Below are 10,498 nucleotides of genomic sequence, written 5' to 3'. Positions count from 1 at the left end.
TCTTAGAAAAGTTTATCAGATTTCAATAGGCCCTTGCTAAGTAAATCCTTTTGTATTTCTGCACCCTTTTCATTTGGTCCACTTATGCCAGGGTGCTTAGGCCAAAGGAATTTCTTCCAGTTAAGGTGGAAATTAATAGAAAGATAGATAGGCACAAAAGGGAACCATTACCTGCCAAGGGCAAGTGAAGAACAGAGAAGGTGAAATGAAGGTTTCTATGAAGGAAGTGAATCAAGTTAGAGTTAAGCTCAGATATGTATTTCTGAGCATTTTGTTGATTTTTAATTTGTTGCTATTGTGATAGATTTAAATTATAAAACTGATGCATCAGGTGAATTCCCAAATAAAGCAATGGCTATTTAAGTTTTCAAAAGTGTAGTTTATCTCTTTTAACTCAATTTGATTTGCAGTGTCTCAGGACCAGGTAAGGTGGGCAGTTATCTTTCTTAGGCACTTTTGCTATTTTTGCTCATTTTGCTTATCTACTATTTTTCTTTTAGAAACCAGGTGGATGCTCTGGGTATGCCTCTTTATTATTAAGACAGTTTTGAACTACTTTAAAAAGTTAAGGCATGTAGAAAGATATAAACTGAAATTTTCCTGACTCTCACTAACAGAGCTATAGAGCTCTGCAAGGATATCTCCAACACTTTCGATTAAAACTTAAAAAAAAAAAAAAACACAAAAAACACCTATTTTAGGGACATGTAAAGGGTTAATATCTGTTAAGGAATTTATTAGTACACAATGATCATATGAAGAGAGTTATTTTTAAGAAAAAATGTTAGCCATTAACTCTTTAATGTACCTTTTAAAACAATGATTTAAATCTAATACACAAGTTTCAGATTCTCTGATAGTCTGGGTCATAGGAGAGTTCATATAATGTTGTTATCAGGAAGAGTTTATTCTGTAGAATGAAATATAAATGTTATCCCGGAGAGAAAAAGCATTTCAGTGTTCCAAATTTATTTTAAATCCCATGAAAATAAAAGGGTGTAAATGACTTTAAACATAGAAAGAGCAGTGGTTGTAATCTGCAGGCACGTGTTTGGCAATGACTTTTGATAGTCTCCTTGCTGTTCAGGCAGCATTTTTGATCCCCAGGATCATCTCCCTTTCTAAATGTTTGGAAATTAAGACTCTGGCTAATTTTTTTTTTTTTTTTTTACCAGACTTTGGTTATGTATGTTGTGTTATCAAAAAGGCACATGGGTGATGTTGGGAAAATAAATTTTAAAAATATAATTTTACTTAGCTGAGAAACTCCACCAATCCTTCATACCCAAATTGTATACTTGTATGTAAAACCAGAATAAATAGATATAGTTTCTACAAATATTAAAAAAAAAGCCTAATTTACTTATTACATTTGCTTAAGCATGTATGTAATTACTTGAACTCATAGAAAAACCTTTATACTAAAAGCAAAGTCATCCACGATTAAAACTCTATAGTTGCTATAAGTCAACCCCTCCAGGCCTCCTTTCATTTCTGTGCTATATTCTCCCTTGCATAATGGTGCCACCAGAGAATTAGTTTCCATTTCCTCATCCGTGAGAAGAGATCATCACATCTACAACATAAAGTTGCTCTGAGGATTAAATTAGACAATGCATATAAAATACTTAGTGCGGTGCCTGGCGTACAGTGGAATACAATAAATGAAAGATTTTATCCTCTGTTCTCCTACTTCATTTTAAGGCATAATCCACCAGTTTTTATTAAGAATATGTGAAGGAGAGACATTCTTTTTGCAGTCTAAGAATTCTATTCTTTACCTATAAGAATAAAAAATATTGTGATGCTGTAGAGATGTAGCTTTTAAATAGGAGTATTTCAATAGGACTTGGGGGAAGCAGGACATTAACTTCTGGGGATATGATCAGTTATTTACATTAAAAAAGCAGCAGCATAAATAGCAACTACCATTCAGAATTAGACTAAAACTGTGTTTCTTGCATTGTCAGTTCAGACGTGTGCTAGAGTAGCACAGCTTGTGTTATTTTTGCATTTTCTAAAAAAAGACCTTTTCAAGAGCAGCATTTCAATAATATCTTAAAACTAGATACTTCTTTCTTATGAAATTGAATTAGCATTTCTACAGAGATGGTAATATTAGGAAAAACAGAAAAATAAATCCAAATTCTGGGAAATCTGTTGTATCAGTACCAGTAATAAGATATCTTGATTTAACTTCAGATATTGTGTAAGACAAATCAGGGATTGTATTTTTATCTATAATGGTATCAAGGTGGCTAATCATCACTATTAAATTGAGGGCAGATGAGTCATGTGTGTGAAATGAACATGTGGACTCATTCCAATTCCTCTGAGAAAGACCCTATAATTGGCATCAATTAGTCCTCTTGTTGGCAGTTTTAGTAAACCATCTGAAATTTAATAAACAGAGACTGAAATGCATTCTCAATGAAAGACAGTCATCTTGGACATTGATGAGAGCTGATTAGCAAATTGGCAGTTGGTATTCACCCTCCCTCTTCAAATATTGACTTAGTTGACTTAATGTTTTTCCCCCTTTATCACTATAAGACTTCATTTTTATCGCCTTCAAAAAAAAAAATTAAGTTCTCCTAAATAAATATTTATGTGACAGTTTTCCTTGGCCCCTTTGCATATACACTGGTATTAATACACGTGCTGCAGAGAAATGGAGAAACCCCAGGGTACCACCTGCTACATTGATGTTTTATATACATTAAACAAAACTATGACCTTAAAGTGTTGATGCATTATCTCATGTGCTTAATTTAGTCATGGAGAGTAGGGCTATTCATTGAGAAGTTCAGAGCAGCATTTCATGTTAAACTCTCAACTTTGTAAACTAGGAGATGATGATGGCTCACTAACCCAAATGTGATGTAATATGAGGTGTCAGCCTTAAGAGAAATTAGATCAAGAAAATACAGCAAGCTATTTGTTTTAAAAATTATTATTTTTTTTTTTTAACTTCACAGCCACCAAGTTCATCCTTTCAGACTTGACTAAGGTTCTTTAACTTAATAGTAAGGGTAAATACATGTACATTGTATCAGTTTGAAAAGAATCATAATAATATGAGGGTGAGTATGTAGCAAAAAGTATTGAGGAAAGTAATAAAACAGCTCTCTGTCATGTTTTCTATTTCATAATGTTGACTATTGGATAATTTAAAAATCTTTCTCTTTTGACCATTCCACATCTTTTTAATAAATGTATTAGTTTGTGATTTTCTACGTGTTTTATTTGAGTTCCCTGAAAGTTTTATTCCCTCTTGTAGGAAGTACAGATGCCAACACCAAATCTGTTGAAATTCATATTTAATGTTTATTTTTTAAAATATCTGCTGAAAAATGAACATTGAAAAATATGGTATAATGTGAACTAATTTGGGATTCATTTGCTTCATATATTTTTAATAAGGCATCATGCTGTCCATCAGTGGATAACATTTATCAAAGTCTGTATTAGATATAGTATCTACTAGATAGTTGTATTTATGCTAATCATATTCCAGAAAATTCTTCAGTTTACTCACTAGCCATTGCAACAAGACACAGGATACAGAACATATGAGTTGAAGTCCAGTTGAGGAGCTATCTTCATTAAGTGGTTTTGGCCACATAAATACTTGAAGTTTTGACATGTAGGATAGTGACAAAAAAAAAAAAAAAGCACATGTAAACCAGAAAGTAGCACAGAATGTCTAAAATATGATTCTCAATAAGGCAGCGATATCCCAACTTAGTTAAAATTTTCTAGAGTGAAGTAACTCGTCAAGAAGCTTATAACATAGAATGGTAACCTAGATATCACTTGAAGTCATCTTATCCTATGAAACGTGAATAAAATGAACTATACCCACTATCCTAGGACCGTGCGAAGGCGCTCCCTAAATATATGTGATTTCTGGAGGTTCCTGGTCACAAGGACCCCTTTGACTCCAGGTTGTGACTTCCAATCCACTCCATTTTATTTCCATCTTATCCTCCAGGCTGTTATCACTTCTTTGCATGAATGCAGATATGGTAGATCACCTTTGTTTTGATTCTGCCCAAGTATTTGGCTTCATCCTTAAATCTCCCAACCTTCTTCTCTGAGATCTATCTCAATTTAATTGTGCAAAGTTCTTTAACTATACCACCGTATATAGCCATAGATTCACTGTTTTGCTCTGCTAAACTAAAAGATCTCCTCATGGCTCACTGTTTCTCAGAGAAGAAATAAAAATGTTGATCTTTCATTTCTTAATTTCTCCACCAGTAACTGGAAATGGTACAGGAGAGAATTATAAGACAGAGTGACCTTCATCAACTTTAGTTTTAAATGGTGTTCCCCCCATTCCAAGATATCACATTGATCTTCAGAAGTTTCACTCCTATACCACAGAGGTCAGATTTCATAATAAGTGGCAAGTTATCATTTCTGTGGAGGGTATATTACCCTTTCAAATGACAAAATCAATGCTTCCTGTATTATAGCTTTGGTGATGAAAACACACACACACACGCACAAATGGTTGATACAGTAGCTTCTACAAGATAGAAGAAATCTGAGGACAAATATATCCATGGTATCACCAACAGTAAGATCCTGGAACTGGAGGAGATAATATTACATTGTTTTAAGTTACTAAGTTTTTGGTAATTGTATATATAGCACTAGATAATCATTTCCTGTTTTATTGTTCATCAATATAATAGTTATTTCTCATTGGACAAATGTTTACCAAGTTATACCTCCATTTCCTGGGTCAGCAGCTTTCTAATCTATAGCTTTAATTCTAGTTCTTTTCATATTATGTCAGGTTTTCTTTCTTTATCTCCATGTGCTCTTCTTCTTCTCTCTGGAAATGCCTCTCTTGTTCCTTACAATTTTCTCTTCTTCAGGAACATGAGCTTCTTTATGTTTCTGAATGTATTCCATCTCCTGCTGCTTTGTTCTCTCTCTTCTGCTTGCCTCTGCAGTTCCTCTTCCTTCTCTCTGGCTTCCTCAGCTTCCAGCCATCAAGATTCTTCCTCACCAGGAGTCTTCTCTTCAGCCACCTTTGAGCCAACGGCAGTCACATTGGCTGACCCAGCTGGGGCCAGAGTTGTGGCTGGGGCTGTGGGTAGAGCAGCAGGGATGGTCTTTGATTTGATGGGTGATCACTCTTCAACTCTGGCTTCTTTTGCCTTCACTTAAGAGCTGCTCTGCTCTTTAGAGAGGGCTCACTGGTAACTTTCTTCATTTCTTTCTCTCAGTTTTATCTCTCAGGCAACACTCTGACTTCTCTCTTATTAGGGCAGATGCCTGGGGATGGGGTCAGGCCTGAGAGGAAACAGATTTAGCTGAGTTCAGGGCCAGGAGAAAGTTGGTCTGGGTGTGCCAGGCAAAGGAGAAAAGGACTTGGATGGAGGCAGCTGGTCATCTAGCTTTGGAATTAAGTGGGATTAGATAGAGCACATCTGATGTAAAATGGAAGGTAAAAAGTCCAGTTGGTATAATGTGAACTAATTTGGGATTCATTTGCTTCATATATTTCTCTCTCTCTCTCTCTCCCAGTCCTCCAACTCACAGAGCCCTCAGGTCCTGTTAACAAATCAGTTACATTTGGGGACATGATGTCAAAACTATGGTGAGGTGCTGCATCCCCAGAAAAGGTGATTGTGTGTTTACCTCTGGCCAGGAACCAATATGTGGGCTTCAGGAGTATATTAACAAAGCCAGAGGAGAAAAGCATGGGGTCAAGTGATGCAAGGAAGGATACTGAACATTGGACAGGAGCTGGTGATTTTTTCTTAATCCCTCTTCTCATGTTCTCATAAGGTTTTTGTGAGGACCAAAGCTAATATGTGTCTCTTAGAACAGTGCCTAGCATGTAGTAAAGGCTCAAATATGTTAGATGTTAATACTTAGTGTTACCTACTAATTACTGTGGGAAAACAGAAAATCACAAGTAGCTCCCCCAAAAAGTGAAAGTCTAATAATTTCTTATGGAGGAGATTCCAGGGACCATAGTTATTTTACTTGCACTAAGGTGGTAGTTGGAAGCTTCTATGTTTCTGGTCTAGGCTTTTATTACTGAAGATGAGATTTCTGAATCCATACCCATCACCTTTATGACACCATTTACTGGTGTCAGGACAATGGATGTGGCTTTGTTTTGAGAGGGGAATTTGGATTTCTTTGATCTCAGTGGTACCCTATTCATTAAACCTGGGATAAGAGCAGGAATGGATTACACTCAGTACTTACTTACTTTAACTGAGCAAGTGCTGTGTTTAATTAAAACAAACAAACAACTTAAAGATATTTAAAATATTTTTGATTTTTTTTTACTCTTTTAGTACTTTTTCCCATTCTTTTTTGGAGTGTGTTGTGTATGTTTGCATTACTACTAATAGATGTTGTTTGTATAAGTCAAGGAAGGAATGCACTAGAAAAAGTTCACTCTAGATTAAGTGTTTCCTCAGTGACAGGAAATCAACTATCATTCAAAAAAAGTCTCTGTATATTTTGTGTTTTCAGCCAATTCAGAGATGTATGTTTGGATCCTATGAAATGTCATGCACTAAACCAGATGCTATTGAGCCTTTTTATTAAGTATTACATTAAAGAACTGGTTCAGATGTGAAGAGTATGCTTATAACTTGGCAAATGTATTTCTGCTTTGTATATAGCTTAAAATGGAGTCATATCATTACTGCTAAAATATAGTACAAATTAAGTCCATATGATTTATTCATACCGAAAATAAATGCATCATTTTCCCTTTACCTAAGGACATGGGCAGTGGGCACTTTGTTCTAAAATAAATAATCCCATAGTAAATATTAAAACATTTTTACTTTTTAAATGTATCAGAGCTTCCATAGACTGAACACTCCAAATAGTAAAATATCAACATCAGGAATTCATGTTACTGAGATTATGTGCAGGGTAAGACTTTGGAAGGGACTGGCATGTTCTATTTATTTTTATTAAAAATGAATGTTATTTATTACTGCAATCCTTAAGACCTTCCTTTGGGTTAGAGCTATAAATCGAGTAAATAAAACTGCAGGTAGCCCTGACTCTCAAAGATTTTGCAGTTCATTTTTCATCTTGTTCCAGGCTGCAGAGCAGATCAGAGCTGAAGCCTACAAAAGTGCACCACACAGACTCCAGCTTCAGAGGGATCAGGCAGACCAACAAAAGATAAGCAACTTTTGGAAATGAGATTCACCTAAAAGCTTAGACTCATAGATAAAAAAAAAACCTGAGTACATTTTAAAACTGCACCTAGTTAAAGGAGACAGAGGTAGTCATCACATTTTTTACAGATACTTACAACAATGTGTTTTTAATTTTAAACCTGCATAAGTTAGAACGTATATCATATACCTGCTCTTACTAAACTATGAACTCCAGGCAAAGGGGAAGAACTCATTGCCAAGTCTTTGGATGCTAACAGTAGGTCTATTGTGACAACTGATCATGTCAGCTAAAGAAAACCTAGTAACTTAAGGCAAGCTCTCGGTTTCTGCCCTGACTAGGAGTGGAATGCTGGCTGAGACCTAGAAGATAATTGGCTCAGTTCTGAAATTCAAGTGCTTGGAATCTTACCATGGGAAGTAATAATTCTAAATAATCAAGTAGATGCTTTGTTTTTCTGGCAGGGTAAACATGACCCTAATTAGCAAGTTGGCTAATAGCAGGTCTCATTTTATAAAAGATTAGGTAAGTCTGTACAGGAACACACACACACACACACACACACACACACACACACACACTCACCCCAACGATAAAGTTTCTTGACTGGGTGGCTTAGGGGAATTTTAAACGAAAGACCTGAATAAATGCCCATCTCTTTTTAGGTTCCAAATTAATTGATTTTGGGCTAAGGCCATGGGTGATAGGTAGTCAGACACATTTTTCAATAAAGTCTATTTTCTTCTCAAGAATTAATAATAAAATTTTATTAATCAATTTATTAATCCAAACATATAACTTAAGGATTTCCAACACCATGGTTAAAGCATAGACTCTGGGGCCACACTTTTTGGGTTCAGATTGCAGCTCTACCAGGTCTAGTTGCATGATCTTAGACAAAGTACTTAACCACTCTGTGCTCGGGTTTCTCATATCTGAAATGGAGAAGCTAGTAGTATCTATTTCATTGCAAAATTAATGAATGAGGTATCAAGAACTCTTTTAAGTGTTAGTTATTGTAAGTAACATGTGCCAGGCATTATTTAGATCTATGGCAATATGGTTGACCCTATCAAGATAACATTCTATTAGAGACAAAATAAGCAAACAAGTACTAATAAAACATGGGTTGTGATAATTGCTCTAAAGGAAAATAAAACAGGGATGAGTATATGGTATGGTGTGTAAGTTGTTGTGTGTGTGGCTCTAAGTTATTTAGAGTGGGGAATGAAGTCTTCTCTGGAAAGATGGTATTTGAGAGACTTAAATGGAGAAAGTGAGTCTTATAAATGATCAGGTTAAGATATTCTCTATTTGCTTTCTTTTTCCACCATCTTGGAGTCTGTGGAGGCCTGCTGGGAACAGGACTCCTATAATGCCAAATAATGTCTGGAAGGCTTTGGTCCAAGGCCATTTTTGCTGGCTATAAGCGGGGTCTCCAGAACCAGAGGGAGCACACAGCTCTTCTTAAAATCAAAAGTGTTTATGCTCGAGATGAAACGGAATTCTATCTAGGCAAGAGATGTGCTTATGTGTACAAAGCAAAGAACAACACAGTGACTCCTGGTGGCAAACCATGTCAGCTAAAGAAAACCTAGTAACTTAAGGCAAGCTCTCGGTTTCTGCCCTGACTAGGAGTGGAATGCTGGCTGAGACCTAGAAGATAATTGGCTCAGTTCTGAAATTCAAGTGCTTGGAATCTTACCATGGGAAGTAATAATTCTAAATAATCAAGTAGATGCTTTGTTTTTCTGGCAGGGTAAACATGACCCTAATTAGCAAGTTGGCTAATAGCAGGTCTCATTTTATAAAAGATTAGGTAAGTCTGTACAGGAACACACACACACACACACACACACACACACACACACACACACTCACCCCAACGATAAAGTTTCTTGACTGGGTGGCTTAGGGGAATTTTAAACGAAAGACCTGAATAAATGCCCATCTCTTTTTAGGTTCCAAATTAATTGATTTTGGGCTAAGGCCATGGGTGATAGGTAGTCAGACACATTTTTCAATAAAGTCTATTTTCTTCTCAAGAATTAATAATAAAATTTTATTAATCAATTTATTAATCCAAACATATAACTTAAGGATTTCCAACACCATGGTTAAAGCATAGACTCTGGGGCCACACTTTTTGGGTTCAGATTGCAGCTCTACCAGGTCTAGTTGCATGATCTTAGACAAAGTACTTAACCACTCTGTGCTCGGGTTTCTCATATCTGAAATGGAGAAGCTAGTAGTATCTATTTCATTGCAAAATTAATGAATGAGGTATCAAGAACTCTTTTAAGTGTTAGTTATTGTAAGTAACATGTGCCAGGCATTATTTAGATCTATGGCAATATGGTTGACCCTATCAAGATAACATTCTATTAGAGACAAAATAAGCAAACAAGTACTAATAAAACATGGGTTGTGATAATTGCTCTAAAGGAAAATAAAACAGGGATGAGTATATGGTATGGTGTGTAAGTTGTTGTGTGTGTGGCTCTAAGTTATTTAGAGTGGGGAATGAAGTCTTCTCTGGAAAGATGGTATTTGAGAGACTTAAATGGAGAAAGTGAGTCTTATAAATGATCAGGTTAAGATATTCTCTATTTGCTTTCTTTTTCCACCATCTTGGAGTCTGTGGAGGCCTGCTGGGAACAGGACTCCTATAATGCCAAATAATGTCTGGAAGGCTTTGGTCCAAGGCCATTTTTGCTGGCTATAAGCGGGGTCTCCAGAACCAGAGGGAGCACACAGCTCTTCTTAAAATCAAAAGTGTTTATGCTCGAGATGAAACGGAATTCTATCTAGGCAAGAGATGTGCTTATGTGTACAAAGCAAAGAACAACACAGTGACTCCTGGTGGCAAACCAAACAAAACCAGAGTAATCTGGGGAAAAGTAACTCGTGTTCATGGAAACAGTGGCATGGTTCGTGCCAAATTCCGAAGCAACCTTCCTGCTAAAGCCATTGGCCACAGAATCCGTGTGATGCTGTACCCCTTAAGGATTTAAATTTAATGAAAAGTAAATAAAGGTGTAGATTTGTTCTCTTGTAAAAAAAAAAAAAAGATATTCTTTATTTCGTCTTCCCTATTATCTTAGCTTTGCCCATCTTGTACAATATTTTTTACAAAGGTGATGATTAATTTCTAAGTTGATTTATATCACAAATTGAAGATTGATAGGTTTCGATGGAATATGCACAAATTATACTTGAAAACTCAAGGGAGAAGGGATGTGAACTTTGTCATCTAATAATAATGAAGGGAGAGCTGACACTTTCTTAATACCTCAGACATGTAATGGTTAAGAAAATTCTG

General features: G+C 35.9%; 1 pseudogene; it reads left to right on the top strand.

Annotated features, from left to right (window-relative positions):
* Positions 1 to 9,826: 9,826 nt before the first annotated feature.
* Positions 9,827 to 10,231, top strand: LOC118521120 (large ribosomal subunit protein eL33 pseudogene; annotated as a pseudogene).
* Positions 10,232 to 10,498: the final 267 nt, after the last annotated feature.

Source organism: Halichoerus grypus, chromosome 1 (genome assembly GCF_964656455.1).
Source record: "Halichoerus grypus chromosome 1, mHalGry1.hap1.1, whole genome shotgun sequence".
Lineage (NCBI taxonomy): Eukaryota > Metazoa > Chordata > Mammalia > Carnivora > Phocidae > Halichoerus > Halichoerus grypus.
This window is presented reverse-complemented; position numbering and strand designations above follow the sequence as displayed.